The sequence below is a fragment of the Adiantum capillus-veneris genome, chromosome 24 (assembly GCF_014529385.1).
Source record: "Adiantum capillus-veneris isolate H3 chromosome 24, ASM1452938v2, whole genome shotgun sequence".
Lineage (NCBI taxonomy): Eukaryota > Viridiplantae > Streptophyta > Polypodiopsida > Polypodiales > Pteridaceae > Adiantum > Adiantum capillus-veneris.
This window is the reverse complement of record NC_140954.1, coordinates 111,902,900-111,919,233: the sequence shown is the minus strand read 5'-3', so window position 1 is coordinate 111,919,233 and position 16,334 is coordinate 111,902,900.

Genomic DNA, 16,334 nt, shown 5'->3' with positions numbered 1-16,334 from the left:
TTCGTGTTGCATAGCTTCTTTGTATGATCCAGCTCTCTAGAATCTAAGATCAAGAGATGGTTGAAGGAAGGAATAAAACTTTCTAGAGGTCTACTTGCTCTTGTAGATCTTTGGGGAATAGGTTGAAGCTCCTCATTTGGTTGACATTGTTGCACATTGTCACCATTTGTAGTCCTTTAGTCTTCACCATCCTCAGGCTCTATTTACTCATCACATGTTTCTTTTGTTTGTTTTCTTTCCAAGTAATCTTTCTACATATTTTTTTCGTTAAAAATTACATCCCTACTCCTTAATATTTTACCATCTTCAGGATTCCATAGGCGATACCCAAAGTCATCTTCTCCATAGCCAATGAAGAAACACTTTTTGGACTTTGCATCTAGCTTTGACCTTAGGCTTCTATCTATGTGCATGAAAGCCTCACACGCAAACACTTTGAGAAATGCATAATTCACCGGTTTACCTGTCCATGCCTCTTCGAGAACTCCACCATGCAATGCCATTGAGGGTGACCAATTGATTAAGTACACATACGTACTTACAGCTTCCGCCCAAAGCTCAAGCGGTAGGCCTGCATGTATCCGCATGCTTCGTGCTTGCTCCATGATTGTCCTATTGATCCTTTCCAAAATCCCATTTTGTTGAGGTGACCTTGGGGTTGTCCTTTGCTCTCGAATGCCATTCCTAGCACAAAAGCTTTCAAAAGCTTGGCTACAATATTTGCTTCCATTGTCGGATCTGAGGCATTTAACCTTGGTACCTGTTTCATTCTCCACAAAGTCTTTCCACCTTTGAAATATGGAAAATACATCGAACTTATTCTTCATGACATAAACCCATGTTTTTCTAGTCGCATCGTCTATCAGTGTTACACAGTACAATGAGCCACCAACTGATGCTGTACTTGCAGGACCCCAAATATCAGAATGAACTAACTCAAGTTTTATATTTTTTCTTTCATTTCCTGATTTTTGAAATTTTACCCTCTTTTGTTTACCATAAACACAATCTTCATAGAACTCTAAGTCCACTTCTTTCAAACCTGGTAGAAGATTCTTCGTTTGAAGGTTTTGCATTCCTTTGGCACTCATATGCCCGAGCCGGTAGTGCCACACCACACTGTCAACTTTTGTAGTTGCTGCACAAGCTGAAGGCTGTGTGATAATAGTACACAAGTAAAGTGTACCGACCTTTTCTCCCTTGGCAACCACCAAAGATCCCTTTGAGATCTTCCACCGTTTGTTTCCAAATGCAATGTTGTGACTTTCATCGTCCAATTGTCTTGTAGAGATCATATTTTTCCGAAGAGAAGGAACATGCCTACCATCTTTAAGCTTCCATTCATTTTTGTTAGCAATTTTGGCAAAAACTCTACCTTTTTCGACAATCTCACAAGCTTCATCATCTCCCAAGTATACATACCCAAAATTACCTTTGGTGTAATCTTGGAAATGTTGCTTGTGTGGTGTTGCATGGAATGAAGCCCCGGAATCTACTATCTAGGAATTAGACACATTGTTTAATGAGAGAATTAGAGCATCTTGCTCTACTTTACCTGCCACATTGGCCTCCGATGTTGTCTTGTTATCTTGAGACTCAGTTTCCTTCTTCTTATTGGACCTGAAATCTTTCTTGACGTGGCCCTTCTTGTCACCCGCAGTTCCAACATTCAAGAACTGACTTTGTACGTGACTTGCTCTATCTTGAGCGATCACGACCCTTTTGGTTTTTGAACCTCTCCTCTTGTCTCCACTGACAGTGCAGCACTTGATGATTCTCCTATGCTTCTCCTTTGTATTTCCTCACTTAGGAGAACACCCACAACATCATCAAACTTTAGAGTATTTGTGCCAGAAATATAATTACTTACAACCATCACAACGCTGTCCCAACTATCCGGTGGAGATGATAGTATAAGGAGAGCTCGCACTTCATCATAGAAATTTATTTTCACCGATCGAGGTTGACTTATGTTTGTGTTAAAGTCATTTAGGTGTTCTGCAACTGAACTATTCTCTGCCATCTTTAGATTGAACAAGCGCTTCATAAGAAATACCTTATTGGACGACGATGGTTTCTCGTAGAAGTCGTCAAGTGACTTCATCAAGTCCTCCATGGACCTCATCTCTGAAACATTGAAGGAAACCGTTGACGCCAAGCTTAACCGGATTTTTCTCAATGCCTTTTGATCAAGGACAATCTGTGCTTCATCTGCCATTGTTGCGGGCTTCTTCGCAAGACTGCCTAGTGGCAAATAGAAGTCCTTCTAGTAGAGACAGTCTTCAATCTGCATCTTTCAATGTTGGTAGTTTTTGCCATTGAACTTCTCAATCTTGAGCTTCCCTTCCTCCGCCATAACTCTCACTCAATTCAAGGAATCCTTTCCTTGAGATAATTTACCTACGACCAAACCTTGCTTTGATACTAGTTGTTGGGAAATAAGACGTAGCTAAATAGATATTTGAGTAGATTACTTAATGGAGAGAGATAGATTTCACACACAAGAGATTATAGAGTAGAGAGAGAGAGAGAGTACACACGATATACGTGGTTCACCCAATGTGGGATACATCCACGGGAAAACAGCCACTCAATAGCTTTAGTACTTCAAAACAAGAAGTAGTTTACAAAGGGATTATAGCCTTAATAGAGCTCCCACCTTGATTCACTCTCACCACCTCACACCCACCTTATTGCATCAACTTCACACTTTTATAATGTGTCTAGAAATGGACTCCTTTTATAGGCCAAAAGGGTTGCCCCCTCTCATGAGAGGCAGCCATGTGTAGCCGCCCTTGTGTAGATAAGTCCAAATCGGACCCTCCAATCCGCCCATGTGTGGCCGCCCTTGGGAAGACAAGTCCGCTTTTGAATTCGGCCATCAACCACCACTGGCCATTGACTACCAGCCACCCTCCAACCGGCCAACCAGCCGGTCGTTTTTCGACCACTTTCAGGCCGCCATCCGGCCATAATATTCCGGCGAAAAGGAATATTCCAGCGAAGAAAAAAAATTAAATTTGCCCCTGATTTTTGGCCATGAAATGTTTTTTTTTCCGGCGAGTGATTTTCCTTTACGCACGATGGCTTCTCCACATAATGGGGGCCTTACAAATGTGTGTTTTTTACCACAGGAAATTACAAGGGGTTAATCGGGCTCCAAACTTAACAAACCCAAGACGTGGGTGTAATTTGGCCATATGTTTTAGAAAGTAATTTTTCCAACCCATGAAGTAGAGAAGAATTGAAAGGCATGGGACAATTGCTACATACACAATTCTTCTATAACCAATTATAACTCCAAGTATCATGAGATTATCCTTAAGCTCGATGGATTAAACAAGTTTCACAAAGTTTGAGTTTTTTTTTTGGTGGTATCCATACTAATATGAACACTTCGCTTACTCATTTTCATCCAAAGAAAATGGAAGATGCAATCGTAGAAGATTTGGTATATGATGCAGATAAAAAAGGGTTGCAATAAACATAGTCGGACTCCAATAGTTGAATATCCCAAGAAGGGCAAGTTCTCTATAGACTCTTCTTCTGCTAGTAATTTTGCATGATCAAAGAGAAAAAATTTATGCTTTAACTTTTTGTTAGATTCACATACCAAAAGTGATTTCCCTTTATTCTTAGAAACAACGTAGGATGGCGCTCAGAGCATGGATCATCAACTAGAATCTCTATAGTCAAGAGCTATTTTTCAAGTTTGATACTTTATCAATGAAAGGAAATATTCTTTCGTAGGTGACAGCATAAAGAAGCCATAGAGGAAAGAGAGGGAGAGAAGCAGATAAGGTAAACATAAATGAAAAGAGAGTTTCTATTAGGTTTTCTTAGGCCTTTATAGTCATTTACAACGCGTTCACATAGTTCTTGGCCATCTAAGTTGGGTTGACCCTAACAATTTCCCCCTTCAACCAAAATTGGCATAATCATCATCATAAGTGTACTCCTAAGTTCTACTGATTTTTAACTTTGCGTGTCATCCTTATTATTATTATTATTTATATTCAGTTATGGACCGGGCTTGTCAACCCCGTAGGTCTATAGTCTAGGGTTGGTGATCGCCACCAATGAGAGTTGCACTAGACTATGCACCAAACTCATTTAGTTCCTATTGGCTAAATGTGGGTGTCCGTATGTAAAAAGGATGGACCCAACCCATAGATAAGGTTGTAAAACTAGTCTTTTGGAGGATTCTAGATGTATGAAGATTGCTCTTGCCTTATCTTGTCTTCTTGTTTTGTCTATCTCTGAGCATGAGAGAGAGGGAGAGAGGCCGTAGGAGATCAAGCAGCAGGAGTATGGTAGTACCGAGGATGATGGTATCAAGTAGAGACTTCTTCCTATTGGCCCATGTAGGATTCCCTCAGTGGCAGTAGCGCAAGAGGTGAGTGACACACCATTTGTACTTGTATAGCTTTTCTGTGTGTATAGGTTGTGTGCTAATAGCCCCTATGACTCGCACACAGCATTGGGAAAACTCCCCGCATTTGACATGTTTGGCACCATTTTCAGGGAGTCTCTTGACGCCAAGCTCCAACCGTAGCTTGCATATTGTGTTGAGGTCATTTTTTACATGTTAGAAAAGTTGGGAGTGGGTGTGTGGTTTTTGTGTGTGCAGATTAAGATATGGTGATATTAGACAAATTACTATTTTTGGTCAATTATTCCTTTGTTTCATTTCTACTCACTCTTTTCTTTGCATTTTTATTCACTTTTTATTTGTATTTCAATGATCAGCTATTTTTTGTTTTCTTTAAACCTATGTTAAGGTATTGTAATCTTAGTTTTTTTTGCAAATCTATTTTAATTTTTTGTAAATATATATTCTTGTTGAGTTCAACTTAAAAAGAAGAAAACTTAAAAACAAAACCAAACAAAAAACAAAAATACCTTCCAATTGGCTGGGATTTTTTAAATGCCCCATTAGCCCAGAGCCAAAATGGTCTTGCTCTTCATTTATATATATAGGAAGTAGGGTCGTCCCTAGCTTCCTTCCAAGTGAAGGAATAGTGGATTTCATGTTATATATATATATAACCCACTTCTCAAGGATAGAAGGAAGCATGTGGGATCTAGGCTTCACCTTTTTCCTCCACTAGTTTCCTTTAGACTTTCCATCTTGTGCCTACATGCCCAAGTAGAAATTGACTATTTTGGGCATCGAGAGTTTTTGATAGCCAAATTTTGTGTTGTAAATCATACCATATCCCTCCAATTGATGCACTCATTTTGAGCTATCACATGACCCATTCCACATCACACACATCAAAAAAGGGTTTAAAAACGAGAAAAAAATTGTAAAACCAACCAAAATAGCTATTGGAAAGGCTTCTGAGGGTATTTGTCCACACTGTTAAGATACACATATCACATGTACTTACTCTCTAGAAGAGTTATAAAGTCTAAGCAATTAGATAGTGCCTCAAATTATATAGGGATCCGTTATCCAACCACGTTAGGTTATGGGCCTTTGTCCCAATGTAGTGCAACCCAACACCCACACATCGTGGTGGTGGCTAGTGACTCGTCCTCTGATTTTAACATGATGGAGGGACACCCTACCCCATACCCAAAAAATAAAAACCAAAATGTACATGTCTCAGCCCCACAACCAAGTGCTATAGTGTGTTTAGTCACTTGATAGAACCATTAGTCGAGCCACTCGTTTGGAGCCTACAGGTAGTGATGGGGAGGTAGATTTTCTTTTTATTTATTATGTAGACCCTATACTCCCCAAGAGTGTGCATGTTGATATCCTAACCCCTACATTCACTAGAAACCCTACCAAGCCATCACCCTCTGAAATTATACTACCCAATGGTAGGAGTCTTACCAAAGTACAAGAGATCGAACAATATATGCAAGTAGCTAGGAAAAGGGAAATTGCAATCCTACATATAATATAGTAGCATTGAGCCATGAAAGCAAAGAACCATATGAAAAAAATCATGCCAAACAAGCAAACCAACTTCTCCCAAATTAGTAGTCATTGAGGGTCCGACCATAGGAAACCATAATGCTTCTACTCCAAGGGGAACCTCCAGGACTCCAGGCTTCGAGGCCGTATTTTTGACTAAAAGTTGGGAGTATGGCCTGCAAATCTAGACTTTGACTAACATGTACACGGGATACACATACCATGTGAGCTGGTTAGAGGTTCTACAATCCATGTCTAGTGCCATAAGTCTAGAGGAGTGGAAAGGGATGGTATGTGATGTCATCCATGAGGTTGTCCAATCGGAGAGGCAAAATAAGGAAATTAACATTCATTAAATGGGTCCTATGAGATACTTGGATACAAGAAAGGCGAAACAATTGACCCTATAAAAGATGGAGACTCCCTCAGTAAGTCCCATGGATTTTTCATATGTTGCTTCACTTGGAGACTTGATACAATCTGAGCCCACAAGCAATAGTTTTAGCTTTCCAAATTTATCTCATGTTTCCCTCCAAACACTATGGCTAATATGCCTATCCCAGTAATGAGAATGGGAAAAAGTACACCTTGGACCTCATTCGTTAGTAAAAACACTACTACCTAGTAGCACAGTGCCTACAACAATACCTACATTGTATATCAATCATATATACCTGTTGACCCTCATGCCCATGTAGCTCCTACACCCCCAATTGTTTTGACAGCTTAGGCTCCACGCCCACCCTATCCAACTCCCTATTCTAGTGGATCCATACCAGCTAGCATTAACATGTCACATCGTGCTTTTTCTATGCCTAGGGCCACTCATATGAACTTTGATCCACCACATGATGCAACGTCATACCAAGCTTGGAACCCAAGAATCACCCATATGTCAAACCCAATGCCAATTCCCATTCCACATGCAGTCTCAAGAGAGCTCTACCCACTACATCTGCTTACTTTGGTAATCTTGCAACATTTGATCAAGCTATCTGTTAACCACCAGTGTCCACTTCTATTCATGGGTCGGGCTTGTCAATCCAATAGGAAAAGGGTAAGAGTGATCGCCGATGAGAGAGGCACTCTAACTAGAACATTCAAGGGTTAGTTGGCTAAGCATGGGCACCCAAGTGTGAATAGGTGAGCTCATATAAAAGTCACGTAAACCTAAAAATCACTCATTCTCTCATTTCTGCAATTGAAGAGTGCTCTTGCTCCATCTCCATATTCTTCTTCATCTCCTTGTGTGTGTGTGTGTGTGTGTGTGTGTGTGTGTGTGTGTGTGTGTGTGTGTGTGTGTGTGTGTGTGTGTGTGAGAGAGAGAGAGAGAGAGAGAGAGAGAGAGAGAGAGAGAGAGAGAGAGAGAGAGAGAGTGATCGAGCATTGCGATGGCACCGCGGCGGCGAGGCTGTTGAGCGCGGCACGACATTGCTCCTTCTTCTTCGCGGCCAAGAATCCTCCACAAAGGTGATCATAGGGCGGTGAGTGACACACCCTTGCTCTCTTGATCTTGCTAGCTTAATTTGGTTGTGTTCTTGCATCTATTTGTGGCTTGCACACTATGTACGACAAGTCCCTGGCTTTGACACGTGCAACAGATGTGCACATTTTTGGCACCATTACCGGGGAGATGACGTGCACTAAGCTTGAATATGATGCTTTGTGGTGCAATGTGAGAGATGTAGGAAAGGTAGAGAAAGAATGTGTGTGGCTATTGAGAAGGATTTGTGAACTTTGTTTTTGAAGCAGTGTACTGTTTTCTGTTAATAAGGTGTTAGATTTTTTTGTTGCAGTGTATTGTTTTCTATTTGATAAGGTGTTAGATTTAAAATATTAGATTTAAGGTATTAGATTTGTAGGTGCAGTAAGTAGATTTGTTAGCTAATTAGTTGCTATAGTATTGTGTTAAAAAATGTGCAACAGTAACTCTGTTAGTTGCAAGTAGGTAGGTTGGTTATGTGTGTGTGCGTGTGCGGTGCGACCGTGACGACCTTATCCTCTAGAAAAAAAAAATTAAAAGGAAGGACCCCCAAGCCCAAGCCTAGGCTCGAGCCTTAGGCACCCTTTAGACTTACTTATTTTAGCCTCATGCATGCCTAAGTATAAAATCCACCCTTTTGAGGGCCATCAGAGCTTCAGGTAACCAAACACTATGCTGTAAAGCACACCACCACCCTCTGAGTGATACGCTCATTGCAAGCTATCACACGCTCTAATCCAAAAATCGCTCATAAAAAGACATTATAGAACATTATAAAACATCAAAAAATAGGTGCAAAACACCCACAAAATCAAGCAGTTAATCTTCCAGGGGATTCACCAATGCTTGTAGGGTGCCCAAGGCACATGCATTTGGGCTCTGGTCATGTGCTAGAGGCCAACCAACTAGCGAGCACTTCGACTTACACGGGTTCTCAATACCCACATACCTCAGGTTCCAGCCCCTCAGTGGGGACCCAAGGTAGTACAACCCAAGACCCAAACATAGGCTAGTGACTCTTCATTTGACTATGATATTATGGATGGGTATCCTACACCAAACCCCGAGCAAGTAAACAAAATCGTACCTGTCTGGTCCCCACATCCTAGATCTAGTGTGTTTAGTCGATCTATAAAAACCTTTAGTAGAGCTACTTGCTCTGAACCTATACTCCCCAAGAGCCTATGCCCCTTGCTTTTATGGAAGTCCCTACAAAGCAAGCACCCCCTGAATTTCTACTACCCGATGGTAGGAGTCTTGCGGAGATGCAAGAAGTTGAGTGCTATATGCAAGCGGCTATGGAGAGGGAAATGGAGAGTCTCTTAGAACAACACCGAGCCTTGAAAGGAAAGACCCCTATGACAACATTCATAGAAATCAAGCAATCAAATGCTCCAGGGTTAGTAGGCAATGTGAGTCAAACTGTGGGGAACAAAAATGCTTCCACCTCAAGGGAAACCTCTAGTATGTCAGGCCTAGAAGGGTTATTTCTCGATGAAAATTGGGAATATGACCTACAAACCAAAAAGTTCACTGACCTGTACACGGGCTACACATACCAAGTAGGTTTGTTAGAAACTATATAATATACTTGTAGCGCCACAAGTCTAGAGGAGCGGAAACAGATGGTCTACAATGTCATCCATAGCATCATCCAATCGGAGAGGCAAAACCGAGGGATTAGAATTCCTTCAATGGGTCCTATGATATTCGTGGATATGGGCAATGCTAGACAACCGACACTATCACAAATGGAAACTCCTTCAATGAGTCCAATGGACCCTTCATATATTGTGTCGCCTGGAGTTTCTATCGAGTCTGAAACCACAACTAGTAGTTTTACTTTTCCAAATCTAGCTCATTTGTCTCTCGGAGACGCTGCATCTATGATACCTACTCCAGTGATAAGTACAAAAAGTACACCTTGGACCTTGTTTGCTAGCAGTGCACTGCTACCTAGTGGCACAATGTCCCCAACATACCTACAGCTCTGCATCAAGCCTATGTACCTATCGCACCTCATGTCCACTTAACTCCCACACCCCCAATTATACCAAGGGTTTACACTCCACAATAGCATTATCTGAGATCTTAATCAAGTGGGGCATACCATTTAGCAATAACACGTCGTATCCGGCATCGGCTATGCCTAGGGCCACACCTATGAACTTTGGACCACCACGTGGTATACCACCATATGAGGTATGGGACCTAAGGGCCACGGGTATGCCAAGGCGAAGTCCCAACTCCCATCCCCTATGTAGTTCCAAGAGTGCCTCCACCTACAACCACTATAACTGCTTATTTAGGATATTTGGCAACATTTGCTCAAACCATCGATCCATCTATTGCTGACAATATGCGTAACACGTCTGATAGAGAGACTAGAAGTAAGGCATTACAAATAGCCAGGCTCACACAAAAGTTTAGTGAGATGGGGATGTGAGAAATCACATCGAAGTGTTTGAACAAATATGCGATTCTCTAGGAGAACACAGTGTCCTGCATAAGAGTAATGCTTTAAGTCTAAGCTTAAGTGGGAAGGCTGGGATTGGTATAGAAACCTAAGGGTGGAAGAAAACATGATTTACCCTATTGTTAGGAGACTTTTTTTGAAAGAATACATATAAAGAGGGAGTGCTTTGGAGTGTAGCCTCTCAGCTCTAGAAAGCCCAACGAGAGCAAGGAGAGTCGGTGAGAGATTTTATTAGTCGCTTGGAGCATTTGAATTCTCGTTGTCATCCAAATGAGTGTTTCAATAATAATCAATTGCTTGATAGATTCATTAGTGGATTATGACTGAGGATCTCGGGGGATTCACCACAAAAAACTTACCCCACCACGTAAGTGCAAGAGATGTTTTTTTTTACAAGTTACATAAGCGTATAAGTTAGGGGTAGGCCCCCTAATAATCTATCTCCTGAGTTTAAAAAAAAAGGAGAGGGGTATCATACTTATGGGGGGGGGGGGGGGGGATAAGTGACAAAAGGGAAAAATGAGGAAGTTTTTGTGTTTCAAAGCATGACTTCCCAAAAGAGTTTGCCCTCAAACTTGTGAGGGTCAATAGCTACAAAGATACATTTATTGAGGGATGAAAGCTATAAACAGTTTGTATAGATGCAAATTTACATGCAGAACCTAACACAACTTTATAGCCATGTTTCTTGAGAAATTAAGATTGTCCAGAGTGTAGGCTAATCGGGCACATAGTTTGAAAGTCAAAATAAGACACATGCAGGGTACATCTAGTTATCAACAAAAGTTGTTACTTAGTACGTTGCCACTCACTATGCTACACACTCTTTGACTAGTTTTACTCAGTGAGATCATGTGAGACCTAAATTTTATATGTAAGATAGGAGTATGGTAGTTTTATTCATTGATTGTCATATGAGCATAGAAAGGAAGGTCATATTCCCTAATATGATTCGTATATAGGGGTTTTATCAAAGTTGTCTACTTGCACATGGCGTACCATTTTGTATATAGAGTGAATCCATTGGGATGAGGATATCTACAATGGCTTAGTTATTAGAGGTATCACCACTTGGGAAGCAGTCACCACCAATACAATCCAATTGCAGGATAATTTAATGATTCAAGGAGAAAGAGTGTCTATTGAGCCTAAATCTACTAGCTCGCAAGCATCAAGGACATCAACTAATGACCCTAAAGCCAAGGGGGCAAAGATATTTGAGATGACTTTAGTAGATCTCACCAAGGATATTCAAGAGATTCTTGGAGACAATCGTGCTCCATAAAACAATAATTTGTATCCAAGAAGGGAGCAACAATGGTACTCAGTATGCTATGGTCCACATAGTACAAGTGAGTGCCCTACTTTTAGAGTAAAATTCAATGGGAATTGCAATGCCCGTGGGGAGGTATAGTCGACAGGCTAAGGGATTGCATAGTATTTAAGCGCACGATGGACAATAGACCAACCTTATCATGGATAAACACACCTCAAGTGCCTGCATTGATGTCAGCCCCACCTCTTAAAAAAATGTCACAACACATGGTCCCTAGGGGCCAGAATATTGTTCCAACAACACCCTTACCACCTCTAGTGCTAGGACCTCAACCACTACATCCAAGAATCACTTTTGTGAATCAAGTGGGTCGTGAGTCATCTATTGCTTGTTTGGAAGGAACAACGTCTTAGACGCCCAAAAGAGTCCTATCTAGGAATCAGGGAGCATTTTTTGAAGACACTGATGATGATTCATTGGAATCTGAGTCACCTGTACGATATTCAATTGAACTAAATAGCCTCTATGAGAGAGTACTATATAACACATTACTCGATACAGGAGCTCAAAATAATTTGTTATCCTATGCAGTTTGGTGTCAGCTAGGAAAACCACCCCTATCCACAAGCACCATCCAAGTCAAGGGTTTCAATAAGAAGAAGACCACTGTTTTTGGAATCTGGAACACTCCTGTTATTTATGACAATGGAACCGTGGTTCAAAGCTTTTTGGTCATCCCTGTTGGTACTATGGAGGGTAATATAAATCTGGGGTGCAAATGGATGTCTATAGTCAAATGTAATATCAATTAGGATATCGGGAGTATCACGACGCAGAAACCAACTCACGGCCCTACAACTGAAGCAATAACACCTAAAATCTCACCTCTTGATAACACAATAAACAACAAAATATTGCCAATCCAAAAAGTCACAACATCGTTGTCAATAGCATAGCCCTCTAAAGTTTCAACTTCCATGGCTACGACAAATATTGCTACATCAGAGGCTCCACATGATCTGACCAAGGGTACATATCAATGGGTCCCCAAGGTATCGTTATCGGACACCCCTATGGTTCAAGTAAATTCACAAAGGAAACCTCGAAGGAAGGTTTCCACTGAAGTTAAGAAGGTGAAAACCAAATCATGTTGGATTCCCAAACAACTATTAGAAGACCAAGGCTACTATGATAAAAATGATCAAATTTGGGTACCTAAGCGTAAATCATGTCTTTCCCTATCCACTAAAAAACCATGTGAGTCAAACCTTCTGATTACAAAGCCGATGCAAGACCCTGGGAAGGGAAAGATCACAAAATACTACACACCTATTCTAGAGCTAGTTTGGGTTCCAAGGCAAAACCAATCTATTTAGCTCGGGAAAGGGGGAGTTCCATGAATCTTCTAGCTCCTCATGTAATGCATCCATAGAGTTAAAAGCTTCTACACAACCTCCACCTACCATAGGCAGCCTCCATGAAGCTACAAAAGATTTGACACCTCCTATTGTTCAATTATTACCTGATGCACTACTTCAAGTTCGTTCATGGGAGAGTACCTTACCACCCTTGCAACTCAATGAGGCACCCAAGGTAGTAGAGGACTATTGGCTAAAATCCTCACCTATTATCAATTGGAATAAGTGGTTCCAAAAGGTGATGACATCCTTTTAAAGTATGATCTACCCAAGGAACAGGGAAGTCTTCATTCACGTCATCCTATGGAGTTATTTTCCTCTTACCCTTGTTTCCCTGACCCTTGAGATTTTTGATTTTAGGAATTGTATATATATAGATATATAGTAACTAGCCACCCTAGTTTCTCTAAAAAAAAGTAAAGAGCAAGAGAAATTAGTAAACGAGTGTGCACCATACTAGTCAAAATCATTGACCCAGACCTACATATGTCATATCAGGTACACTAAAACAAAAACCTATGTCATCAAACACCTAACCATCCTCTATTTGTGTTCACAGATATGGATGATTCTTATGAATATTCTTTTTACCTGTCCCAAGTAATGCATTTATGTTATCCTCATATATTCTCTGAATGGATTCGGTTGAAACACTCGCTTGTGAGAGAAATGTTGAGGAGTTAGAGTGGCCGCCTCTTGACTACAAGAGATCCCTATTCTATCCAGAAAGTTCTCCCAATTTCCCAAGTTTACCCTTTTGCCCAGGTTGAGTATGCACGCCTTGTGACATTCCTAATACTATTCCGCACGGAAGAGGACGAGGACAATAATGGTGATTGGACAAACAAGACACATGGACTTACCAAAGATGATTACACCTACCTTGATAATGAGGATGGCGTTTTAGCCTTAGAGCTACCAACCAAGATCTCCAAGCTCCACTTACTTTGATCCTCATCACTCGAGTGATGGAGGGTAGGTAGGATTAGTACGATAGGAGTGTTTCTATTTTAGAGTGGATGTTTGGAGGTGACTATTGTGCCGTTTGTGACTGCATAAGGATGCCTTTGAAGGACAATGACAATGGATGTTTACATGTTACAATGGATGTTCTCCATTATATCAGGTGTACTACTTCCTTTTATCTATGCTTTCCATAGTTACATGTTTGCATCTTGTCATTTGAGTTTCTAACAATGCATAAAATTTATGAAGTTGTGACATTGCCAATTTAGATGCTATAATTTTTTTTTACTTCTAGTACGTCGTTCTTGTCTTTGAGTTTGGTCTATTAGTTGGCTTTAAGTAGGTATCAGGACCTTAGGATAAACTAGGCCACTCAATTGTGGACTTTAATTTCTAAATTGTCTACTAATTGTAGTATCTTTAGTAATGTTTTAGTCTATGAGGATATAGTTCTCTCTAGCTTATTCCAGCTAAGTGTGACTTGTGTTGTGGAAGTCCATGTGTTAAGATGGTATTTGAGGCCTAGAGTCTCTCGGCTAGTTTATGCTCAAGCTGGTATTTGAGACCTCGAGTCTCCCAGCTTAGCTGCTGGTATTTGAGACCTCTAGTCCCCCAGCTACTTGTAGCTAACTATGACCAAAAAAGGAAAAAGAGAAATCAAATAGCACAAGCTTCCTTGTGTTTTATGTTGATCGCACTTAAGTGGTATTAGTGACAAGATCAGTAGTCTTTAGACCCTGATGAGTATCCCTAGGGTTAACTACTCTTTAGTCAACATTCTTTAATTAATGTTGGTCAATCTAGTGCTTACTTTAGCCCTAGCTCTTGTATACTTCTCTTAGAGTCAACCTAGTAGACCTTAACTCAATTGCATTTTATTCAGATACTAAGCTTGTTCTAGTTGGCAATGTTACAATTCATGAAATTTTTTTATTTATTTTTTTGCATTTCCTAGAATATCATGTATGCATCTCAGTTATTGCACACCTGCACTGCCATTGAGCTTTCACAATGTTGTTTTTCTTCTGCTACTACAGGTACTCCTATCGTGGATCCCGATGTTGCACTGTTATATTCCAGAGACGGAATTTACATCAGGAATTGGGGCATGTTAACCACCAGTGTCCACTTCTAGTAGTCATGGGCCAGGCTTGTCAATCCAATAGGAAAAGGGTAAGAGTGATCGCCGATGAGAGGCGCACTCTAACTAGAACATTCCAGGGTTAGTTGGCTAAGCATGAGCTCCCAAGTGTGAATGGGTGAGCTCATATAAAAGTCGCCTAAACCTAATAATCACTCATTCGCTCATTTGTGCAATTGAAGAGTGCTCTTGCTCCATCTCCAGCCTCTTCTTCATCTACTTGTGTGTGTGTGTGTGTATGTGTGTGTGTGTGTGTGAGAGAGAGAGAGAGAGAGAGAGAGAGTCAGTGTGTGTGTTTGATCAAGCATTGCAACGACACAGTGGCAACGAGACGGTTGAGTGCAACACGGAGGTAGGGTGAGGAATCCTCCATGAAGGTGACCATAGGGTGGTGAGTGACACACCCTTGCTCCCTTGAGCTTGCTAGATTTATATGTTTGTGTGCTTGCATTCATTTGTAGCTTGCATACAATGTACGTCAAGTCCCTTGCTTTCACACTTGCAACAGATGTGCACACTGTCAGTTGATCTATTGCTAAAAATTTGCGTAGCACACATGATATAGAACCTAGAAGTAAGGCAGTACAAGTGTCCAAGCTCACACAAAAATTGAATGGAGATGGAGATGTTAGAAATCATATAGAGGTATTTGAACAAGTATATGATTCCTTGGAAGAGTAAAATGAACTACATAAGTGCAAGGCTTTAAGTGGAAAGGAAAGAGATTGGTATAGAATCCTAAGGAATGAAGAGCGCACGTACTATCCTACTCTTAGGAGATTGTTCTTGAGAGATTACATACAAGAGGGAGTCATTTGGGGCATACCATCTCAGCTTCAAAAATCACAACGAGAAGAAGGTGAGTCAATAAGAGACTTTATCAGTCGCTTGTAGCATTTGAACTCTCATTGTAATCAAAAAGAGTGTTTCAACAACAACTAACATCTAAATATATTCATTAGGGGACTAAAAATAAGGATATCTATAATGGCCTAGTCATTAGAGGTAGTCACCACCAATGCAATCCACTTGGAAGACAATTTAATGATTGAAGGTGAAAGAGTGTCTGTTGAGCCAAAATCTACCTGCTCACAAGCAATTGGGCATGAGCCGGTGACCCAAAAGCCAATTGTGAAAGAGCCAAAGATATTTGAGATGACTTTGGCTGATATCACCAAGGCTATCCAAGAAACAATTAGGGGTAATCAAACACCAAAACATAATCATATGTATCCAAGAAGGGAGCAACAATGGTCCTCTGTTTTTTTGGGACCACATAGCACCAGTGAATGTCCTACCTTTGGAGTGAATTTTAACGGGAATTTTAATGTGTGTGGTAGGTATGGCCATCAAGCTAAGGATTTCCTAGTGCTGAAACACATAATGGAAAATAGACCACCCTTAGCTTGTACAAACTCATCTCGAGTTCCTACATTAATGCCTTCCCCACCCGATGAGAAACCATCATACTATATGGTACCTAGAACCCAAAATGTTGTCCAAACCACACCATTACCCCCTCCACCAATGCTAGGACCGTAGCCTCCACATCCGAGATTTATCTATATGAGCCAAGTAGGTTGTGAGCCATCTAGTACCTATTTGGGTTGCGAAGATGACATAGAATCAAGTATCACCTACGGAG